Source organism: Marmota monax, unplaced genomic scaffold (assembly GCF_021218885.2).
Source record: "Marmota monax isolate L192 unplaced genomic scaffold, Marmota_monax_Labrador192_F-V1.1 WCK01_AAM20220418_F8-fsc00001, whole genome shotgun sequence".
NCBI classification, from domain to species: domain Eukaryota; kingdom Metazoa; phylum Chordata; class Mammalia; order Rodentia; family Sciuridae; genus Marmota; species Marmota monax.
This window is the reverse complement of record NW_026693777.1, coordinates 21,530,270-21,553,181: the sequence shown is the minus strand read 5'-3', so window position 1 is coordinate 21,553,181 and position 22,912 is coordinate 21,530,270. Positions and strand designations below refer to the sequence as shown.

At 47.7% G+C, this 22,912-nt stretch overlaps 1 protein-coding gene across 11 annotated transcripts in view; it reads left to right on the top strand.

Annotated features, from left to right (window-relative positions):
- The first annotated feature begins 494 nt into the window (after window positions 1-494).
- The window catches only part of Plekhg3 (pleckstrin homology and RhoGEF domain containing G3), a 41,143-nt gene continuing 18,725 nt past the window's right edge, over window positions 495-22,912 (top strand). For 4 of the 11 annotated variants that reach the window (XM_046461786.2, XM_046461787.2, XM_046461780.2 and 1 more), the window contains exon 1: window positions 495-753. The gene's annotated coding sequence lies outside the window, so the exon portion shown is untranslated. Of the gene's footprint in view, window positions 863-4,648; window positions 5,488-22,912 lie in introns of those variants that run through there. The other 7 variants (XM_046461784.2, XM_046461783.2, XM_046461785.2 and 4 more) reach the window with 6 other exon arrangements.

Genomic DNA, 22,912 nt, shown 5'->3' with positions numbered 1-22,912 from the left:
TACATCTGTAAAGGGTCACGGAGACTAGTTTGGGTGAGGAATTCGACACTAGCCTTTCTGACTCACAACAACCGAGGTGACCTGCTCCGGTAGGATCAGGACCTCCATGTGCCATCCCGACCGGCGCCTCGCTGCAGAAAGCCCCCTTTGCTGAGCCTCAAGTTCCCTGTCCGTGTATTGGGGATGTCTCGAAAGGCGCTGATGACAGGTCTGTGACCTTAGTGTGATCCCGTCCAGGTATTTTAGAGCATCTAGGCTGCCTGGGAAGGGCTGGCGATCGCGGGAGCAGCACCGTGCGGCCGCGCTCGCCCCACCTGCGCGCGTTACTCATTAGCCAGGCGGAAGCCGCGCCGCCGCGGTATCCTTCAGCACGAGTCCCAGTGAAGGTTCCCCCGACCCCCGCCCAGCTGCCAATTCGCTGGATTCCAGCCGCGGGCCCCAGTCTCCACCCACTGGAAAAATTCCTGGTCCGCTCCTCCCTCACTCCCTCCCTCCCGCCCGCCGCAGCCCGGGCTCCGCTCGGCCCCGACTTCCTGCCGGGCTCTGGGAAGCCGCGCTCGGACTGGGATCCCCAGAGGCCGAGCTCGCAGCTGGCCGCGTCCGGGACCGCCGACCCTCTGGCAGTGGGCGGGAGCAGCCAGCAGCCTCAGCCCCTTCCGAGAGCGACTTTCAAACTCGCGTTCGCGTCCTGGCGCCACCTGGACAGCCCAGAGCGCCAAGAGCGACCTGAGCCAGAGGGGCGGCGACCGCTCGGTAAGCGCCCCTGGGTTCTCTCCTCTCCCTTTGGCCGTGTAGTCGTCGGAAGTGGCAATGCCCAGAGTCAGGCTGGGTTCCTGCACTCCTCGTGCCGGCCCCCGGCGAGGTGAGGACTTGGGCTACCGGGAGGGCCCAGGGCTGTTCTGGTTCTTTCCGGGGCAACCCTTCCAGACGACGGCTAGACCTTGGGAGGGTCGTTCGAGGAGACATTTTCGGTCTTTTTACACCCACCCCGGAAGCAAAAGGAACGAAGGCTCCGAGCGGCTCCGCGGGAGCTCAATTTGAAATCCGGAAAGCCGAGGAGCGGCGCCCGGCAGCTCCCTTGCGCGCTGGGTCTCCCTGGGCCGGTCCTTGCCTCGGGCTGTGGACCTTTCTGGGGAAGGACTCGAGCCTCTGGTCCCGTGAGCCCACAAGGTGCCCGCAGCTTGTTCCGGGTTGGTGCCACACGGTGTTCGCTCTTGGGAATCCCAGCTCCCTGTCCAAGAGGGATTAGAGTAGGTGCCAGAAACTGGGTGTTGGGGAGTTGAAAGTACAGAGCCTCTGGCTGCCGCTGACTTGCCGGCCGTCGCCCATTCCCGCAGTCAATTTGGGCATTTGCAGCTCGCTCTCAGCCCTTTGGTTTGGGATCTCAGGATAAGGCGTGCAAGCTGGGAATTTTAAACAAGTTGTTTAGGTAGCTGCTTTTATTCTTTAGAGCGACTTTGGAAATAAAAGGAAACACGGAGCTTGAAATGTAGTGGTTGGGGGGGTGGGGAGTCTAGGCAGGGAGGGGGGTGGAGTAGAGAGCGTGTAAGGGTTTCACTCTAGAGGTCCCGCGCCAAGCTGCTGGCAAATGTAGGGGCTGGTCCGCTGCTCGGAAGCCCCCAGAAGTTAACCCGGACTGCATCACTTTTTGAGGAGCTCTGCCTGGGGGTTCCTAGAGTCTCCTCAGCCGTGCCTCTGCATGCAGCCCTATCATATGGCCCTTGCTCAAGAAATAATAAGCAGGGAGAGTAATGACAGTCCAGAGAAGGAGAGGGGGGCTCTCCCGCTGAGCACATCAGCTGCCTGGCCTCCGGGAAGCACCTCTCCTGCCCCTTTGCTGGACTGGGAGTAGGATCCTTCACCACTAAACCCCAAATGTCCCCAGCAGAAAACCCAGGGGGTAAGAGCCAAAGAAGGTGAATCATTTCTCTGTAACTCATCCCCTCCCTGTGGTTCTGGGTTCACACCTGGCTGGCTGCTCCCTTCCCCTTTGTACAACTGCTGTTGATGCCCCTGCTGTTGACTCTGTTGTCCCCTTTGCTCCCTGGGGATGAGGCAGGCAGTCGGGATGAAGTAAAGCCTAGGCCAAGTTCCTGCTGCTGAGGGAGTGATTCCTTTGAGTTGCTGCAGGGCTTTTATGTTACCTTTTCTAGAAGGCGCAGGGTGAGTAGAAGGAGCCATGGGCTGACAGTCCGCCTCAGATTTTGCCTGAGTTTTAGTCCTGGCTATACTGCATAGGATCAAAGATTGGTACAGTGGCTGGGGCTGTAGGTCCCTCAGATCAGCCTACTCCATTTACACAGGAAGGCAGCACGGCTCATAGAGGTGAGGTGATTTCAGCTTTGGTCCCTGTTGGCCCAGTAGGGACCAGAGCTCTGATTTCCTCACTTTTGAGTCTGTTTTTCCAACCTGACCTGGCCAATTCACTTATCTTTTCATGGTTTCCACATGAATAAAGTGAGGTTACTTGCCTGCTTTTCTTTATAGCGGCTATGGTAAGGATCAAATGAAGCCTCTGTGGAAAGAAGAAAAAGAAACAATGATGCATGGTGGTTGGGAGGGGCCCTCAAGGGCTTTACATTTTACTGGATAGGTCCCATGTGTGCCACAAAAGTCGGTAGACACCAGGAGCCAAGGGTGGATGTTTAATCCCCTGGCTTATAATATCTCAGCTCTAGAGTAAACACTGGCCTTACCAAATCCACTGCTATCCCAGGGTCACTGTGTTTACACCAGAGCAGGCCAAAGGCCATGGCCTGAGGGATGACCAGGGCTGTAGGGTGAGAGGGTCTGTTTTCCAGATGTATGGCTGGCCCAGCACTTCCACCTCACTCTCAGAACCTAGGAAGGCTCTGGCCCCAAGCTGGGAGGTTGTCACGAGCTGTGGATGTGGAAGGTTAATTCTGAAGCTGTTCTCTGTTGTGTTGGTGGTGGAGGGGACTCTGGGTGATGGGAGGGTGTCGCCTTTGCAGCTGCACTGAGGGCTGTCTTCAGCTTCTCATTGGTGACTCTCCCCGCTCCCAGGCACCCCTCAGGCCCAGCCACTGCTCTGTCCGCCTCTTTAGCCAGCTGCATGTCCACAGGCCTTTTGTTCCAAGCCCTGCTTGGTGCCCGCCTATCCCACCAGAAGTCCTCAGGCTGGGGCGTTGGAAGCTAGAAATCACAACTGCCAGCAGCATGTCTCTTCTGGAACCCCCAGGGGACCTAGCAGACCCTCATTTCCTCTTGCCAGGCTCACCTCGGGACCCCCAATTTACCCCTGAATGGATTCCCTCACTGTCTTTTTTCAGCTCTTTCCCTGCATGGACAGATCAGATCATGCACTTCTTCCTATGCTTGTGCCTCTTAATTCTATTGTATGTATTCATTCAACAATTATTTATTTAGCAATTACTATGTATAAATGCTAGGTGTGAGGGACAGCGCAGTGAACAAAATTAACAGTAGTCAACAACCGTTGACCTCACAGAACTGACATCTAGTGATGGAAGCTGACAATAAATGACAGGTAATAGACATATAGGGTGTGTTAGTGATAAACAGAAAACTATGATAGGGAAGGTAGATGTGAATTGTCATGGGGTGAGATGACAGTTTAGATGGTCAGGAAATGTTGCCCTGAGGGAAGGACTTTTTTGCTGATGCCCAGAGGAGGTATTTTTCCTGCAGCTCTGATTTCCCTTCCTTGAATCCAGGTTGGTGGCACTTAGGGGCAGATGTGGGGTTGGATCCTGCGTTCGGATCCTGGCTTGATAGTCACTAGCCTTACAGCTGCTGACTGGGCACTAAACTCCTTTGAACATGTGTTTCTCACCTGTAAAATGAAGTGAGTCATCAAACCTACCACATGTGGCATTGTGAGAGTGAACAATGAGGTAACGTGTGTTCAGTGCTTAGAGGTGTCCAGTAAATCCGCCAGATTCTGCAGGGGTAGCATGGTTTTTGGTGCTAGTGGGAAGGATTCTGGATGAGAGTTTTTAATTTCAAGTACTGGGCAGGGGGGATTGGAATTGAAAAACCTGAGTGATTTCTTTCTAGTAGTGAGCCTTTTCTACTCTACCCTTGATTGTAGATGGTTGAGGATGCAGGACTCCCAGATGTGTGCTGGCCCTTGCCCCTGTGATAGATAGGGACCCAGGGCAGCCCTGACCCTTTCTTGCTCTGGAATTCCCCCTGCTTGCAACCAGCTGATGAATCACACCTTTGTCCCTGGCCTCCCCACTTAGCTTCACAGCTGCAAGGCTGGCCACTCCTCCCCTTAACCTTGTATGGATCGTTATGCTGGGAGTGGGAACAGGAGGAGAGAGAGAGAGAGAGAGGGGCAGATGGTGGGTGGAGCTGTGCCAGCAAAGCCCACAGAGGTGGCAAGAGGATTCTGATGTAGACTCTTAGGTAGCCCTGCCAACATCTTCAATAAGTGTTCACGAGTGGTCAGAATTAATTGATTAATTACTTTTTGACATGGGGACTCCTTCTTTTGCCCAGACTAGTCTCCAGCTCCTGGGCTCAGTTGATGCTCTCACCTCAGCTCCTGGAGTAGCTGGGATTGAATACAGGCATGGGCCACCATATTCCAGAATTTTTTTTTTTTTTTTTTAAAGGTGCCAAGATCCCTCTACCTACTGAGCTACATCCCCAGCCCTTTTTTATTTTTTATTTTGAGACAGGATTTCCCTGAGTTGCCCAGAATGGCTTAGAACTTGCAATCCTCCTGCCTCATCCTCCCAAGTTGCTGGAATTCCAGGCATGTGTCACTGCACGCAGCAATGCCCCAGAATTTAAACTAGCAGAATGACCAACACAGTCAGGCCTGGCTGCCTCCCAACTGTTTCTACCTAGCCCAACTGATGAGTCTCTTCGAAGCCCTCTCAGTTGGAACCATGGGTCTCAAAAGGGTGTAATCTAAAACGCTGTTGTCAAACTTTGTGGTGAGCGGTTTCCTGGGGGCCCAGCCCTGGCACAGGAAGTGAGAGACTGTGGTGGCAGGCAAGGCCCAGGGAAGTGGTCAGCAGCCAGACCACTCCCTCTGAGGGCCTACAGCACACGCGCAGGGCAGCCAGGCAGGACCCGTGATGAAGGAACTTTCTGAGTCTGTCAGCTGGGGCAAAGCTAGATATAATCTGCCTGAAGAGGAAGTTGGAGAGAGGGCCCTGTATGCCCTTAAGCAAGTTTGTGTTATTGGGGGACTTGAAATCAGGAGAAAGGAAACCTGGGCAGGGTCAAAGCTGTGATCAGCAGAATATTCATGCTGGCAGTCCCTCTGGCCTTCCCAGCTGGGGCAGAGTTCCGTTAGATTTATTTTGATTAGAAGCACTCAGAGGGCAGGAACTGGGCTTGGCTTATATTGGTTCCCACTCTGAGAGCAATCTGGACTTGGTGGGTTCATCTGCTCCGGCTTTTGTTCCACTGTGCCAGGGAGCGGAAGGCAGTGGCAGGGATCAGGTCCAGCCTGGGTGGGCTATTGCCACCTGTGAATGCAATCAAAAGGTGAGTGGGGTTTGTACAGTTCTCTTGGCTGGCCTTTGGAGAGGGAGTCCAGATTGAAGCTCTGGAGTTTTGAAGATTCCTACTCTATTTCATGTTAAGGGGATTCTGGGGCTGAACTCAGAGCCTGAACAGGTTCTGGTGGATGTCATGGTGATTGTGCATGTGACTTTCTGTGAAACATAGTGTTTGCTTTGATTAATGCTAGTCTGAGGTGAGCTGGGAGGGAGGGCTGTAAGAAGAGTGAAGTCTGTTTTATCTCGGTAACAGGATCCCAAGAGGAGAGATGGGTTTTGCAAGCACTGGGAGGTCTTAAAAACCATATCCTGTACCCCTGGGGCTGTGTGAGACTGTACATAAACCAGAGGCTCTTGGCCAATAGATGGCAAGTGTTTGCTGAGAGGCAAAGGCAACCAGTACGCCTCCCGGGCACCTGTAGCATAGTAGGAATTCAATAAATACTTGTCAAGTGAGCAAATTGCTACTGTGTGACAAAACTCAGGAATTAAAGAAATGTTCATGCTCTTCACAAATGTTCTACTCCTGCCCGAAAGTGGCCAGGATATAGGGTTCTAAGAAGTAAATCTGTGGTCAGCTGTGCTGAACGTGGGGCAGGCAGCCCAAATTCCTCAAGCCTACAAAAGTGTGAGAGAATTTGGAGTCCGTGGAACCTGTCTTCCCAGGCTGCAGAGTTTGCCACCATGAAAGTAGGACTGGAAATGGCAGCAAGGTATGCTTATAGTCTTGGAGATATGTCCCATAATATCCTATAACATCTCTTCAATCCTAACCACCTAGCAGCCACCCAGCAGCCTTGCTTATCTACACATAGCCAAGATTGCCCTGCATCACCCAAGGGCTCAAGTTTCTGTGATATTCACACCAGCCTCCTCAGACCCTTTGACTCCCTCTACCTCTGTCCCACCCCTGGTACTGGGGATTGAACCTAGGGGCACTCTACCACTGAGCTACATCTCTGGCCCTTTTATTTTGTATTTTGAGACAGAGTCTTGCTAAGTTGCTGAGGCTGGCCTTGAACTTGTGATCCTCCTGCCTCAGCCTTCTGAGTTGCAGGGATTATAGGTGTGCACCACCATGCCCGGCCTATTTTACTTTTACTTATAATCATTGTCATCCTATTTCCAAGCCCACAGCAGATAAGAAGCAGCACGTGAAAGACAGGAAAGAAACCAGAAGAGAGAGGGAAAATGACCATAGTGCAGTGAGAGTTGGCAGTGAGAGCAGGCTGAGACCAAAGCTCTAGGAAAGCAACTCCTAATGGCCGAGCCCAGGGTCATTTACTTAGGGGGAATGGCTTGGCACACCTTCCGCCTCCAGAATCATCAGTGTTATAGTAGATGTTCTGCTGGTAATTGTAAGCCTGAGTCACCAAGAAAAGGCTGAGTGATGTTCCCTTGACTCTGTTTAGGATGGCAGGGAAGTATAAAATATATTTTTTGCCCAGTCAGAGATTGGGGCTGTAGCTCAATGGCAGAGCGCTTGCCTAGTATGTGTGAGGCACTGGGTTCGATCCTCAGCACCACATAAAAGTAAATGAACAAAATAAAGGTATTGTGTCCATCTACAGCTAAAAAATAAATGAATAAATTCTCAGCTGATTAAAAATTTCAAAGGTATTGATACTTAAATAATGTCATAAATCCTCTCTCAATAAGGCAAAATAAATAATATTATCCCGTCTACAGATAAGTGAACTGAGTCCCTGCAAGGTCCAAGATCACTTAGCCAACACTCTGGAAAGGGTAAGGTTTGAATTTTCTTTTTCTTCTTTCTCTCTCTCTCTTTTTTTTTTTTTTTTTTTTAAGAGGAGGATAGGGATAGGGGCCTGTGCTGGTGATGGATTCCAGGGCCTTGCGTGAGCTCAGCTCTGAAGCACTTAACCAACCCCCCTAGCTCTAGGTGGGGATTCTCTCTCTCTCTCTCCCTCTCTCTCTCCCCCTCTCCCCCTCTCCTCCTCCCACACACAGACACACACACACACACACACACACACACACACACTCCCTCCCTCCCTCCTTCCTTCCCTTCCTTCTCCCTGGGGTGCTCTACCACTGAGCTCCATTCCCAGCCCCTTTTTAGTTTGAGATAGGGTCTCTTTAAATTGCTTAGGCTGGCCTCAAACTTGCTATCCTCTGGTCTGTTTTCTGAATAGCTGGGATTACAGGCCTGCACCACCATGCCCAGCTGCATTCTTAAAAGCAAGGCATTTCTAACAGGTCCTTGTCCACAGGAGGTCCTAGTAGCCAAGGTGTGCCCTCTAGAGCTGGGATAGGTTCAGTCTTAATTCAGTTTCACCCTAGCAGGCTGTCAGTTTTCCCAAAGGGTGCTTGCCTTAGTTGAAATAAGAATGCTTTCAAACATTTTCCTCTAAAAGCACCTATATGGGTGCCACTTTTTCTCACTTTCTCTCTCAGAGGCCGGAAATGACAGAGAGGAGTGCAATTTCAAAAATCCTAGGCCTCTTTCTATCAGGAGCTTTGTTTGGGTTCCAGATGCTGCTAAAAGACACTGAGCTATGGGCTCGTTGGTTGTTAGCTGCTTGGAGACCCCTACCCATATTCCCACCATCCAGATTCAGCAAATGTTTGTTTCCCAAACTTATTTCTCTCATTTATTATAGAGATAAAATGTTACAGATGCAACCAAAGCTTTTTCTTTCTAATCCTTTTCACTTTCCTCTCCTCAGAAGTAATATCCCCCTAACATGGGGTTTATCATTCCTATGCATGTCTTTATATTTTAAAATGTTATTTATAAATAATTTATAGTATCATGTTATCTTAATTTTGACATATAGAGTTGTGTTGAATGTATTCTTCTTGGACTTACATTCTTTGTTTTGTTTTTGTTTTTGTTTTTTAATCCAACATTGTTTCAGATTCAACCATGCCAATAAACTTAAAGCTAGGTTATTCATTTTAACTGCTCTGTGGTATATTGTGTAATTATGTCACACTTCTCTTGTTGATGGGCATGTAGGTTGTGTCCATGTTCTCACCACTGCAGAAAATTCTGTACAGAACATCCACATGCCAGTCTTCTCTCTCTCTCTCTCTCTCTCTCTCTCTCTCTCTCTCTCTCTCTCTCTCTCTCACAGACCAGCAGGGGGTTTCTGCATCCTAAGCATGCTTTTCAAAATACTGCCAAATAATGCCTCCCAATGATTTGCAACTCATTTATTGAAATGGGTTAAATAAATGAAATTTATTGAAATATGAGAGCTCCTATTTCACTAATATTTGGACTGTCTTTTCTAATCTGGGGAATACAAAACAATATTTTTAAACTGTTTTAAAAATTAACGCTTCAATTACTTAGGTAGGGATGCTTATGTCTATTGGCCAGTTGTTCACTGTTCCATCTTAAAAATTTTTTTAAACAGGTAATACTTTATCCATATGATCCAAACTCTAAAAGGGAATACAGTGAAAATTATCTCCCTGTTCCCTAGTTACCCAGCTCCCCATCCTAAGTAAAACATTTTAAGAGTTCCTTAGGTACTTTTTCAGAGGTAATTCTATGCTTTACACATTTTGTGTATGTTGGATGGGAGGTGGTACTGGGGTTTTGTGCTACATCCCCATCCTTTTTTATATTTTTATTGAGACAGGGTCTTGCTAAGTGACTGAGGCTGGCCTCCAACTTACAGCCCTCCTACTTCAGCTTCCTGAGTTGTTTAGGTTCAAGGTGTCAGGACCATCCCTAGCTCTTCTATGCATTCTTAATTGCCATCGTCTTTACTTGTGGATTTGTAGGGGTATGTGTGTGTATGTACACATATAGAGACATGCATATGTATATGTATATATAACATATGTATTTGGGTTTTGGGGGAGGTATTGGGGATTGAATTCATCCCCAGCTCTTTTTTATGTTTTATTTTGAGACAGAGTCTTCCTAAATTGCTAAGGCTCCCCTTGAACTTGCAATTCTCCTGCCTTAACCTCCTGAGTCTCTAGGATTACAGGTGTACGTACACATCTATGCGTGCCTTATATATCTGTTTGTTAAATAATATTTTGTGGACTATATATATTATATATGTATACATAGACATAGTCTTAACCTTATTAAATAATGTCATTTTCATGGGGACATTTTAGTTCTAATGTCGTACTTTGTGTCTTGTTCTTTTTTAGTCTGGACACGTGTGAGGCCTGAAGTTTGATCCCTAGTACCACAAAAGCAGAAAAGGAAAAAAAATCCTTTCCTATTCTGATATTATAAATATATCTCTTAGCATATTTTCTCATAAAATCAAGTTTTGCCTCCCACACTCACCCTCTTGATTCGCCTAGAATGTGTGCTCTTAAGTGACAGTGGCTTCTCTACCCTAGCTGCACGGGAATGCCTCTGGAGGACTTTTAATGAATGTACTGATGCCTGAGCCTGCTCCAGATCAGACCAACAAGAGGGAAGTTCCTTGGGCTGAGGCCCAGGCATGGTCATGAAGTACTCAGGGGGCTTTTCTGTGTAGCCATGATTGAGAACTACCCAATCTTCTTGGGTAGAACTGATTTTATTTTTTCCAGAGGAGTAGCCAATTTTTCCAGCTGTGGTTATTGAATGGTCTATATTTTTCCTATACTCTTTTTGCTTTTAATATTCTTTCTTTCTCTAATTCTTTCTTTATAGTTTCATTGAGATTTATTTCACATATCTTTTTTTTTTGTGTGTGTGTGTTGGAGATTGAACCCAGGACTTTGTGCATGCAAGGCAAGTACTCTACAAACTGAGTTATATCCCCAGCCCTATTTCACACTTCTTAAAATTCACCCAAGTACAGTGTATATGGTTGATTTTTTTTTTTAGGATATTCACAGAGTATACAACCATCACTACTATCTGATTTTGCAACTTATTTTTATTTTATTGTACTGGGGAGTGAACTCAGGGGTACTCTATCAGCTAAGGCTGCCCTTAAACTTGCCATCCTCCTGCCTCAGCCTCCTGAGTAGCTGGGATTATAGGCGTGCATCACTGGGTACTGCACTATTGTACATTTCCACTGATGATATACAAGGGTCAAGGGTTCTGTTTCTTCAAATCCTCCCTGACACTTGTTATCCATTATTTTGATTTTAGCCATCATAGAGGGTATGAAGTGGTATTGATTGTGATTTTTTAAAAAATTTTTTTAGTTGTCAATGGACTTTATTTTGTTTATTTATGTGCAGTGCTGAGAATTGAACCCAGAGCCTCACTCATGCTAGGCAAGCACTCTACCACTGAGCCACAACCCCAGCCCTGATTGTGATTTTGATTTGTATTTCCCTAATGACTGATTATGTGGCGTATCTCTTCATATGCCTATTGGCCATTTCTGTATCTTCTTTGGAGAAATGTTGAATTAAATTTTTTTGCCCATTTTTAAATTGGCCTGTTTGACTTTTTTATAGTTAAGTTGTAAAGGTTCTTTATGTATTCTGGATATAAGTTCATTGTCAAGTATTTTTTCTCTTATTCTGTAGTTAATCTTTTCACTTTTTTTTTTTTAATGGCTGTCCTGGGGATTGAATCTAGGGCTTTGTGCATGCTGGGTAAGTGCTCTACCACTGAGCTATACCCTCAGCACAAAGTTTTTAAATTTTGGTAAAGTCTAATTTATCTAAGCTTTTGGTGTTTTACCTAAGAAACCCTTGCTCACCCAAGGTCACAAACACTTCAAATACTTACTCCTATCTTTTCTTCTGAGAGTTTTATAGCTTAAGCTTCTTTCATTTAGGCCTGTGATCCGTTTTGACATTTTTTGTGACATTTTGTGAGATGGGTGTCCACATTCATTTTTTTTTTTTGCATGTGGATATCCAGTTATCCCAGCACCTTTTGTTGAAAAGACAATTCTTTCCTTATTGAATTGTCTTGGCCCCTTGTTGAAAATCAGTTGACTGTAAATGTGTAAGGTTTTATTTCTGTACTTTCTTTTTTTAATATTTATTTTTTAGTTTTAGGTAGACATAATATCTTTATTTTACATTTATGTGGTTCTGAGGATCGAACCCAGTGCCTCATGCATGCTAGGTGAACACTCCACCACAACCCCAGTCCCTTATTTCTGTACTTTTAATGCTGTTTCATTGATCTCTATATGTGTTCTTATGTTAGTACAGCACAGTGTTGATAACAGGAGCTTTGTAGTGGATTTTGAAGTTGGAAAGTGTGTATTTTTTAAAAGTCTTTTTCAGATCTTTGAGCCTCTCTCTTACATCTTCTGATACCCTTGTGATGGTTTGCTTCCTCACATGGTTTATACTTTTTATATTGAGCTCCGCTTCATTGGTCACAGGGGAAGGAAGGCTAAAAAGCAAGATATTTTGGAATTCTGCACTTAGTGATGCTGAGATCTAGGTTCATCGTGAGTGTGAGTAGAGGTTTGAAGTGGGGTAGAGGACAAGAGGCTTGGAAGGCTTTTCCCCAGAGCTTTGCATGTCCTGCTGCTTCTTACCATGCAGATCTCAGCTCAAAAGTGGCTTCTTCAGAGACTTGCCCGACTACTTACCTAAAATGAAGTTCCCATGCCCCTGTCACACTATTTTCCCAGCTTCATCTTCTTCATAGCAATTAGCACTACCCAGAAATATGTTAGGGGTGCGGGGTGTAGCTCAGTGTACTGACAGCAGGGACTCTGGAGGCTGAGGCAAGAGCATTGCAAGTTCAAAGCCAGCCTCAGCAATTTAGATAGACCCTGCCTCAAAATAAAAAAATAAAAAGGGTTAGGGACTTAGCCCAGTGGTAAAGCACTCCTGGGTTCAATTCTCAGTACCCAAACAGGAATAGATTAATTTGTCTGTCATTTATGGCTCTCTTCCCCACTGGAATGTAAGCTCTATGAGAACAAGGAATTGTCTCATTCATACATGTCCCCAGCACCTGGTGTATGGTTTATGCTGTTAATATATATAGGTGAGTTCAAGCAGTCTACCTTTCAGACAGGAAGAGATCTTCGCTCTGATCCTGTGGTCTATTTCCACTGAGTGTGACCAGGCAGCAGGAAGGAGGTGAGCTTCCATTCCCAAACCTCTACTATGCCTCCACTGGAGGTGCCTTTCTCTCCCAATACAGGCACCCACAAAACATTGTCTCTCCTGTGTGCTTTGATCTTATTCTGGTAAGCATTCACACAGCTGCCAGAATTGGTAAAAGGGGCTAGGAACACAGTGGTAGAGCACTTGGAGTGTATGAAGCCCTTCTGTCCCCAGCACTAGGGGAAAAAAAAAAATGGGAGTAGGAATTTGAGTGTGGAAAGACCTGGGAAGAAAGGGCACCGAACCCTGGAGAAAGTGACTGAACACCCAGAAAGCAGTGTAGGATACTGGCCACTGGGCTCACTAAACCAAGATGCAGATTAGCATCCTGTGGTGAGAGTCAGGGTGGAGGAGAACAGCCACTCTTCCTCAGCTGTGCTCTCACTAGTGGTTTCTGGAGGCTTCTTACAGGTTACTTACAGGTGAGTTATGAATTCCCCGTGACTCCATTTGGCCTTATTCTGAGGTTGCCCGTGGTGTATGGTCCTAGCAAAAAGCACTAACTTGTGAAAGGGCAGAGTCTCCAAGGGCATTCCCTGGAGGGGTGTTGAGGGATGGTGCCTTTCTTTTCATCTTTGGCTCCACCTCTTGGGCCTGCAGGGGATGCTTTTGCTAATGGGTTTCAGCAAACTCTGGCCTCCCACATCTATCTGGGCAGCCCTGAGTGGTGAGCATCCTGAGATTATGTTGAGGATGTGTTAGCACCATGCTCTGTGCACCCTGATAAATGTCAGCTGAGATAATTTCAGGAGCCACTACACCTAAGTTTTCCTGATCTGTAAAATGGGGACAATAACTGAGGTCCTTCTGTCCCTCCCTTCCTCTCTTGCTGACCTGAGGACCTAAGGGTTAATAGCCTCAGGCTCTGAGGGCCTGGGTGGGGGAGGCGCAGCATAAATGGTGTATTGTTGTGCTGGTGAATGATCCGGCTTTGTTTGAGAGTCTTCAGTATTTGACTTCCTGCACTTAGTGTCCCATGTGCTTAATTGCTGGAGATGCTTGTGGGTCTTCTGCTGAGTGTTGCTCACCTCCTGGGGCTGTGGCTCTAGCGTCCTCGTCCTCACCCCGCTGGGACCTTTGAGTTGTGGTGGGCAGCTGCATTTCCTGTGCTGGGCCCCCCAGCAGTCAGGAATGAGAGAAATGCAGAAAGTATGACCCACACGCGGAACTGGATCTGAATAGGACATTTATTGGAAGAGGTTTCGCTGGAGGTGGCGGGCACTTTAATTGGCGGGGCGCTTAATTCCCCCCTGAGGCTGTTGGTGGCAGTTTGCTGCTGCTCGCCCTGAGCCTGTTAACCGCTGGGCTGCTGGTCCCCCGGTCCCCCGTCCCCCGGGAGAATGCCGCTCCCCAACCCCTGGCCGCCCTCTGGGTGCTGGTGCTTGGATGGGAGCCCTTTTGAGGAAAGCGGTAGGTACAGCTGGGGCCAGGCCTGGGGTGCAAGTGGGGTGTCTCTGGATTTCTGTCACCTCTGGGCCTCCAAGCCTTGTCTGACAGCCTCCAGGAAACCTGGCTGGCTACAGGTTTGGGGGAAAAGACAGCCTGGGGGTTCAGAAACTGAGGGCTGTTCCCGGGCAAGGTGCAGGGGAGCAGGAGTGGCTCCTTTGTGTCCTGCTCTGGTTGCTTCTGGTGGGTTTGTCCTTGTGCCTGGGACATTGTCCTGTGTTTCTTTTGGAGGCTACTGCAAATGCTTTGTTAGGGCACTTCAGAGGGTCTTCTCATCTTGAATATTCAGAGTTGGGTGGTCAGTGAAAGAAGGTCCTGTGGGACCCAGCTCACGCGATTGCACACACATACCCTGGGAAAAGCAGAGTTAATCTCACACTTCTTCCTGAAGCTTCCTTTTCCCAGAATCCACAGGGGTTGGTTGTTTTGTATCAAAGCAAGTGGTGGCTGGTAGCACAGGTGAAAGGAAGTTCTCCCCACCCTGATGGACGCTGGGTCAGCACCCACCATTTCTGTAGCTCTGGGCAGCAGGTGTTGGGAGGTTAGGGGGCAGATTGTTGCCCTGACTTGGCTATTTGTTTTGCCTCCAAATCAAGGCCTCACTTTTCCAGAAGTAGATTCTGCTGCCTGGGCTGGGCTTCACCATGTACCCCAGAAACAGACTGGTGACAGCTGCCCCACCCTCTGAATTCTGGTCTTTGTAGGCTTTCAGTCGGGGCAGGGTGGGGGGTGGGGATTCCTCCCCCCTCCTCCTTGGAACTGGTTGGATGAGTTCCTTAGGCCTCCCTGGTGGAGGCCCCTTAGCCCCATGGGGGATGGGGGCCTCCTGGACTTGCAGAACAGCCATCTCACCCTGTACCTCCCTTTGAGAATTTACATTGTGTGTGAATCCTGCCTGGGAAGATCCACTCCTGTAACTTCATCAGGCCCCAGGTGAAAGCCCAGGGCAAAGGCAGTTGGAGTTGGTAGTAATGAGAGCTTTTTGCTCCCCATGGTACCTGGGAGGTGGGGAAGGCCAGGAGGGTTTAAACCACTGCAGCAGTTTACACAAAGAGGCCACACTTGTGCACATTTCTTTTCCGGTCTGGAGGCTCCTGCTTGGAATTGGGAAGGAAGGCACCCTGGCAGTCTCACCCCCAGTTCTGACCAGTGTGGAGAAGGAAAGTTCAAATGGCGAAGAAGAAACCCTCAGGGGGTAAGATGTGGAGGAGCCCTCCCTGAGCCCTGGAGAGAGTTGCTGGCCTAGGATCCCTGAGGGATCAGTTCCCCTGTGGTTAAGACCTGGTAGTCAGTTTTCTAGAGTAGCTAGTCTTTTTCTGCCTTGGGGAGCTTCTAATTTATGCATAGCTCATGTTGTCACCTTTATTTTGGGCACAGTTCTTTCTTCTGGAATAGAAATAGGTCTCATTCCTCTTTTTTTTTTTTTTTTTTTTTAAATAATATTTATTTATTTATTTTAGTTTTCGGCGGACACAACATCTTTGTTTGTATGTGGTGCTGAGGATCGAACCCAGGCCGCACGCATGCCAGGCGAGCGCGCTACCGCTTGAGCCACATCCCCAGCCCCTCATTCCTCTTTTGAGCCAGCATTGCCTGGGGCCATCTCTCCTAGAAACACTGAACAGTTAGCACCTCTTGGGGCCTTGCATCTTCTTGAAGGCTGCTGGACTCTATGGACACCTGTAGTCACAGCCCTACATATCTCATTTTGTTCCTTTTTAGGGCACATTCTTATATATCTTGTCTCATGGAGATCCATTTCTGCCTGTCCCAGCAGTGGTTCTTCCAGACCTTCCTTGGATGTGTCCAGTTCCACAAGGCCGAATGGGTTCTCTTCACACTGTCCTTGGCCTGCTTTCCAGTCTGATTTCTTGCTGCCAGATGTTCAGGTTCTGGGTGGTCCAGGTGCTTTTGGGATCCATCTTGCCCATATGCTGTTCCCTTGGCATCAGAGATCTCCTCCTCACCTGTTAAAGGTGTGCTCATCATTCATGACTCACTAAAATGCCACCTCTTCCTGGAAAGCGCTCTGGTCCCCTGGGTGCACTAGCACTTCGTATTATGTTAGCATGGTTTCTTTATTCATACTCCGTACCCGCACTCAAGGCATTATTTTGTGGATAATCTGTTTATAGGACTGTTTTCCTTGCTAGAGTTCAAGTTTCTGAAGGATGGGGACAATGTATCATTCATTTCAGTGTCCTCAGGGCCTAGCATCATGCTCAGAGGTTTTGAATGAATTCCCAAACTACAGGCAGATTGGATCTCCTTTGCCTTCCAAGACAGTACTTCTTGGGGGTTTTGTTTTGTTTTGTTTTTACAGTGCTGGGGCTTGACCCAGAGCTTTGTACTTGCTAGGCAAGCATTCTACCACTGAGCTACATCCTGGGAAAAGCAGAGTTAATCTGCTTCTTTTTGTCATTGAGATACTTGAGCTACATCCTGGGAAAAGCAGAGTTAATCTGCTTCTTTTTGTCATTGAGATACTTGTCTTGTTTCTCCTAAGACAAATGTGTGTGATTCACTGCTGTATCTCCCACAAGGCTGCCACAAGGTCTTTGTGCAAAGTAGGTGCTTGGTAAATACTTGTCAAGTGAATGAGTTTTGAAGCTCACAACTCAGGAAGGGCAACTAGCATTATCCCTGAAGAGTAGACATTGAGGCACTTAATGCTCACCTCCCTGCTCCTTACCATCATCCTGAGCATTAGGAACAGAGCAAGGGCTCATTTGGAGAGGAGCTGGCTATATTCCCTGGGCTCTTCCATACTCATTTTTCTGCTTTCCCCGCTATTTGATATTCCCTGTGACTTAGAAAATGGATGATCATCAGAGCCCTTCCCAGTTCCTTGTTAGCTTTCCCAGATGTCCATCCTGAAGCTGGATTTAAAATCCAAGGACCACGGTCAAGGTTGTTTTTTGTTGGTCACTTCTTTGTGCCTTTGCTCCCACAATGCCTTAGCTCTGTTCTCTCTAGCTCCTACTAGTACATGCTGTTTCTCCCTGCAGAATGCTACAGAATGCTCCCTTCCTGCCATAGAAGTGGATCTCTTCATTTATCTTTCATTTTCTGATTTGACTTTCTGTTGGGAAAGGATATCACGTTATTTTTTCCAGCTAAATTGCTCTGTATTTGCACTTATTTGGTCTGAATTGATGGTGGGTCGTAGAAGATGGATAAATGCTGTGTTGGTGGAGCAGGATTAAGTCATGCTGGTTCACCAAGTTGATCTTGTATGTTCAGTATTAATATGAGATATGGGTAAAATAAACTTGGGTACAAGTCAGAAAAATCTCTTTTCTTTGTGCTTATGGAACAAATAAGAGATTTATCCACCATTGTCCTTAACACCACCACCACTGTTCTTGGTCGACTTACTGAGTGGCTTACTGAGTGTCGAGTGCACAGATACTTCCTTGTATCATCTCTTGGAAAGAATCCAGTGAGATTGGCACTATTACTATTACTATTCCCATTTTGCTGATGAAATACTTGAAGCCTAGTGAGGTCAAGTGACTTGCCCAAGGACACATAGAGCCAGGAAAGTAGAGGACGTGGAATTCAAATCAGGTTTGTCTGACTCCAGAGCTTGTGTGTGAATTTAGTGCGTTAACCCTTGTGGACTGGAGCTGCACACTTGTACTTTCTCTTCTGTGCTGAACTCAGCAGGATTTACTGGGGCCCCTCTGTTCCCACTGAAGTTCTCCAGTGCCCCTGATGCAGTAATGAATGCTGTCACTCTGAAGGTGTGGCTCCCCTGTTCTTCTTTTCAAAGCTCCTCTCCCAGCCTAGAGGCCTCAAAACAAGCATTCCCATCCAAAATGGGGATGGTGCCTATAAAATGGGTAATTTGCAGGGCGAGGGCCCTTAATTTTGCTGCCAGGTAGCAAAGATCCTTTGAGACATCCTCCAGTTCCCTGGTGCTGGGGGTGGAACTCAGAGCCTCATACATGCTCAATAATCACTCTACCATTGAGCTCCACACTCAGCCCTCTAGAATCATTTTGACCTAGAGATATGAGGGGTGGGCTCTCTGGAACTTTGGATCTGCCTGTGGTTTCCAAGAGTAATTTCTAGCACCATCTTTTAGAGCTTTCTTTGGTTGCTGCATCTTCTGGGGACCTTGTATCATTTCCCTGCATGGAGGTAAGTTATGTTGGAAGCCTTGGTGACCTGTCTTGGCTGTGAGCAGCAGCAGTTTATAAACTACAGTAATTGCCCTTCTTTCACTTTTGTATGTGTTTATGTGAAACTTCCTGGTAGACAGCTTTTCTTGGGATATTCATATGTAGAATCATCATAATTGTTTGTCCAGGCTTGGTTACTTTCCCCTTCCTCCTGGTCTTTTGTGACTAAGCACTCTGTATGTGGCATGACAAGGCAGCAGTGCCCCTGTTCTTGCCCTGTATCTGGGGCCAACTAGGATGGGACTGCTGGGTGAATGAGTAGTCACCCATCCTGGGTGCTTCTTGGCTCACTGGAAACTTGCTGGCAGTGACTCATGTGGATACTCATTAGTCTAGAAGGAACTGGCTTTGGTCATGACCTTGACCGCTATTTACCTTTATCCACTGTAGGAGTGGTGAAGTGTTCTAGGTGTGGTCCTGCAGTCCTCCCAGCAGGCATCTATCGGGCACCTAGTGGTGTCTTGCTGTCTGGTAGTGAAGATCCAGACTGTTGGGGTTCACTAATTCAAAAGAAATGCTTGCACATATAAACTCCATGGACCAGTGCTTTAAATGATATCCAGGTTATTAGAATTCAAAGACGTGTGTGTATTAGTTTCCTACTGCTGTTATAACAAATGCCACAAACTTAGTGGCTTAGCCAAGTCCACAGAGCTGCATTCTTCCTAAGGGTTCCAGGGTGGAATTTGTTTCTTTGCTCTTTTCAGCTTCCTTTGCTTATGGCCACTTCTCCATCTTCAAAGGCAGCAGCATAGCATCTTCCACCTCTTTCTCTCTGCTCCTCTGTTTGACGTCATAAAAACATCTGTCTTACTCTGACTCCTGTGGGGTTCTTTTTATGATTACAGTGGGCTCACCCAGATAATCCAGGATGATCTTCCCACCTTAAGATCTTTAATTTGGGCTGGGGTTGTGGCTCAGCGGTAGAGCACTTGCCTAGCACATGGGAGGCCCTTAGCATCACATAAAAATAAATAAAATAAAGTATTGTGTCCAACTACAACTAAAAAATATATCTAAAAAAAAAAAGATCCTTAATTTTTTTTTTTTTTTTTTTGGTACCAGGGATTGAACTCGGGTACTTGACTGACCACTGAGCCACATCCCCAGCCCTATTTTGTATTTTATTTATGGACAGGGTCTCACTGAATTGCTTAGTGCCTTGCTTTTGCTGAGGCTGGTTTTGAACTCATGATCCTCCTGCCTCAGCCCCCACCCGCACCCCAGCCACTGGGATTACAGGCGTGAGCCACTGCCCCTGGCCAAGATCCTTAATTTGATCACATTTGCAAAGTCCCTTTTGCCACACAAGGTGACATAGATTCTGAGGATATCTGTGGACATGGTTTTCCATGGCAGGGGCATTGTTCACCCTACTGTAGTATAATATGTTGGAAATGACTGAGGATGCCTTTCTAAAGGAAGTGATTTGGTTACATTTATAGATGGAGAGGGTCTGCTGTTGCATTCTGAGAAATGCTGCATTCACAAGCAAATGTTGAGGTTGTGGGAGGTGAGAACATTGGGGTGTGGGTGAACCCCAGGGTTCTCCTTCCTTTCCAAGGCCAGGCTGAGGGAGTTTTCTGGACTTCAGGCTGTAGGCCCAGACTTCCTCCTGGAATTCAGGTGGGAGGGCTCCACTGGCAGAGCAACCACAATTCTTTTCCTTCCTGGCAGCTGTGGTCCTGCTCAGGGTCTCAGACAGCGTGGACCCCTGCTGCTCTTAGGCGCTGGGAAAACAAATTCCTGAGGGAAAATGAATTTGAGCCAGCTGGGCTGGGTTTGAATGGTCCAGCAACCCTGATCACACAGTTGCCACAGCCTCTACAGAGCATGTTGCATACAATAAACACAAAGTCACTCCCCAGGGAGTTTTCTCAGGTGGCCAAGCCCTCTTGGGGTCGTCCCCTCCCCTGGAGAGGCTCTAGGACATGGGTCAGGAGCAGTAGGAACTGATGGGCAGGAGCTGGGCTGTGGGAGTAGGGTGGCCGGAGGTGTGCAGAGCTGGGAGAGCACAGCCTCGTGGTTTTAGGGTCTCAGTTGAGATCTCTGTGGAAGTTACACTGCTTCCCACCCTGGTGTCAGAGCAGTTGTGGTTGCTCTCTGTGGCTTCCTTTCGGCACCCTTTCTGAGGAGATTCTGAAGATGGACTTGGGGGATTGTTCTGGGGAAGGTCAAAAGCCCTTTGGCCACTCTAGTTCTGAGACCTTTAGGACATCTAGATGTTTACAGCCAAGAGGTGACGGCGGCAGTCTGAACCTTCTGGCTGAGGAAGGTGGACTTTGGAGCAGCTACTATTGGGGGAACCCCCTTACTCCTTTCCTGCCCACCACACCACACAGGTGTGGTGCTGTGGCATTTCCGTTCTTGGGTGTGGGGTGAAGGAAGGGCAGTAGGTGAAAGGATGACGTCAGCTTCTCTTAACCAGAATGTTTTCTGGGGAGTCTCCAGCCTACCTGCCCACCAAAGGGTTCACTGCCTTCTCGGCTCGTTGGCTGCCTGGGAGCAAAGTCTGAAGGAATGAGGTGATTCCTGGGGATTCCCCAGAACCAGAGGCATAGAATTCTTGAGGGCTGCAGGTGGGTACCCCTGTGGGATGTCCCTTTCTAAAGGGAATGTGGTGGGGAAGTAAGATCTCACTGCTCATTTACAAGAGGCCTGAGGACAAAACACAGAAGCCATTGCACTTTCCTGGGGGTATCTTTTTCCCCCCTGTTGGGTCAGATTGAGGGAATGGTGCTGAGGCATGGTTGGGAGGGGAAGGATGTGAGACTTGGCCCCAGTCCACCCTGCTGGGATTCCAAGGGACCTGCTGTAACCTGCCTGCCTCCATACCTGGGGAGATGTAGGGCCTATTCTCAGGAGGTGAGGCTGTATAACTTGGGCAGGTGTGGGGGTAGAGGAAGAATGTAATTTTCCTTATATTTAAATTAAAGCTTTTTTGTGGGGGGGGGGGCGGTTTACTAGGGATTGAACCAGGGGCGCTGTACCACTGAGTTACAACCCCCAGCCCTTCAGTTTTTTTTTTTTTCTTTAAATTTTGAGACAGTGTGCTACTAAATCGCCTAGGCAGATGATCTTCTGCTTTAGCCTCCTGAGTTGCTGGGATTACAGGTGTGTGTCACCATGCCCAGCTGAGTCCCAGTCTCAAAATATTTTTTAAAAAGGGCTGGGTGGGCTGGGGTTGTGGCTCAGTGATAGAGCACTTTCCTAGCACCTGTGAGGTACTGGTTCGATCCTTAGCACCATATTTAAATAAATAAATAAACAAACAAATAAGTAAGTAAAAGTATTCAAAAAAAAGGGCTGAGTGTATGACTCAGTGGTAGAGTGCTTATCTGGCATGTCAGGCCCTAGCTTCAATCCCCAGTTCTGCCAAAAAAAAAGAAGAAGGAAAGAGAAAGAAATCATTCTTCCTTCCTCTCATGCTCCTGCATCCTTAAAAAAGGTATATACCTGTGTTTCTTGGGCTCATCATAAAGAAAGTTCTTTGGGGACCTCGACAGGGATTCACAGCTTAGGATATGAGAAGTAGATTTTCTAGAAGGTTAATTCATGGATTGATACTGACTGGATTGACTCTGTTGGAAGAGGTCTCTGCAGGAGATGCTTAGGGAACTTGGAGACGAGGTATGGTGGCATGGGGTGGGCGTGGGCTTGAGGGTCTGGCTGCTGTCTGCCTCATCCCCTCATTCCCCAGCAGACAGTGTCTTCCAGAATGAGTTGGAGGAACCAATTTCTCATCCTAGGTTGGAGAGAGGACCTTACCTTATGGGTGATGCTTATCAGATCACATAGGAAGGAAAGGCTGCCCCTGTCCTGGGAGCATGTGGGTGGTACTTGTCTCTGCTCCGATGGATTGGGGTGTGTCTACTGTGTCACAGTGGCCTCTCCACAGCCCACACACGGACCTGCCTTGCTGTACTTGCTGCCCATTTCTCCTCGGCCCTCCCTTTCTTGGCCTCTAGGTTCTTTCCCAGTGAATTCTGCCAAGGAGAGAGAGCCTTGTGATCATGGGTGGGTCTCCCAGTCACTGCAGGGTTTCTGTTGTCATCTGAGAAATTTTTAATCTGATCCTAGGGACCTTTCCCTTCTCCTTTCTGCTTCCGCATGGCCTGTGATCCTTTGACCTGGAATTTGTATTATTACTGTGTTGCTCTAATGGGAGAGTAAATGCTAGAGGCCACGTGGTAGGCAGGTCCAGAAATAGCCTTCTCAGTCCTTTGGAGTGTTATAGACCCTAGTCTTTCATGTCTCCCATGTCCTCCATAGCTTATTCTGAAGCAAAGCCATGCATCCAGGGGCTGTCACTAATCCTTTGCTTGTCACCCTGACTGGTGTGAAATCCATCAGGGAGGCAGGGTCTGGTAGAGCATAAGTTCTGGGGCCTGCTTTCCAAGTCCAGATCTACCACTTACTACTTCTGTGGCTTCAGCTCTGAATCTATGGGGACCCTGAGAGTGCCTGCTGCATAGCCTTATTTGAGGGGTGACTTCCTGCATATGGCACGGAGAACCTGCCAGTAGGTGGCTTCTCTGGTTTGTTTTAGCCCTAGGAGAATTTAGGTGTGAATTCCACTTTTTCAAAACTTCTTAAAGTAGAAAATAATTAGTTTCTGGGTTCCTAGTGTACTTATGTTGCCATCCTCACACAGTGGGATCACCAAAGAGTAACCCTCAGAAGGTACCCTATAGCGACAGATCTCCCTGGTATGTGCAGTTTGGAGTGGGTCTGTAATTAATCCTTTGC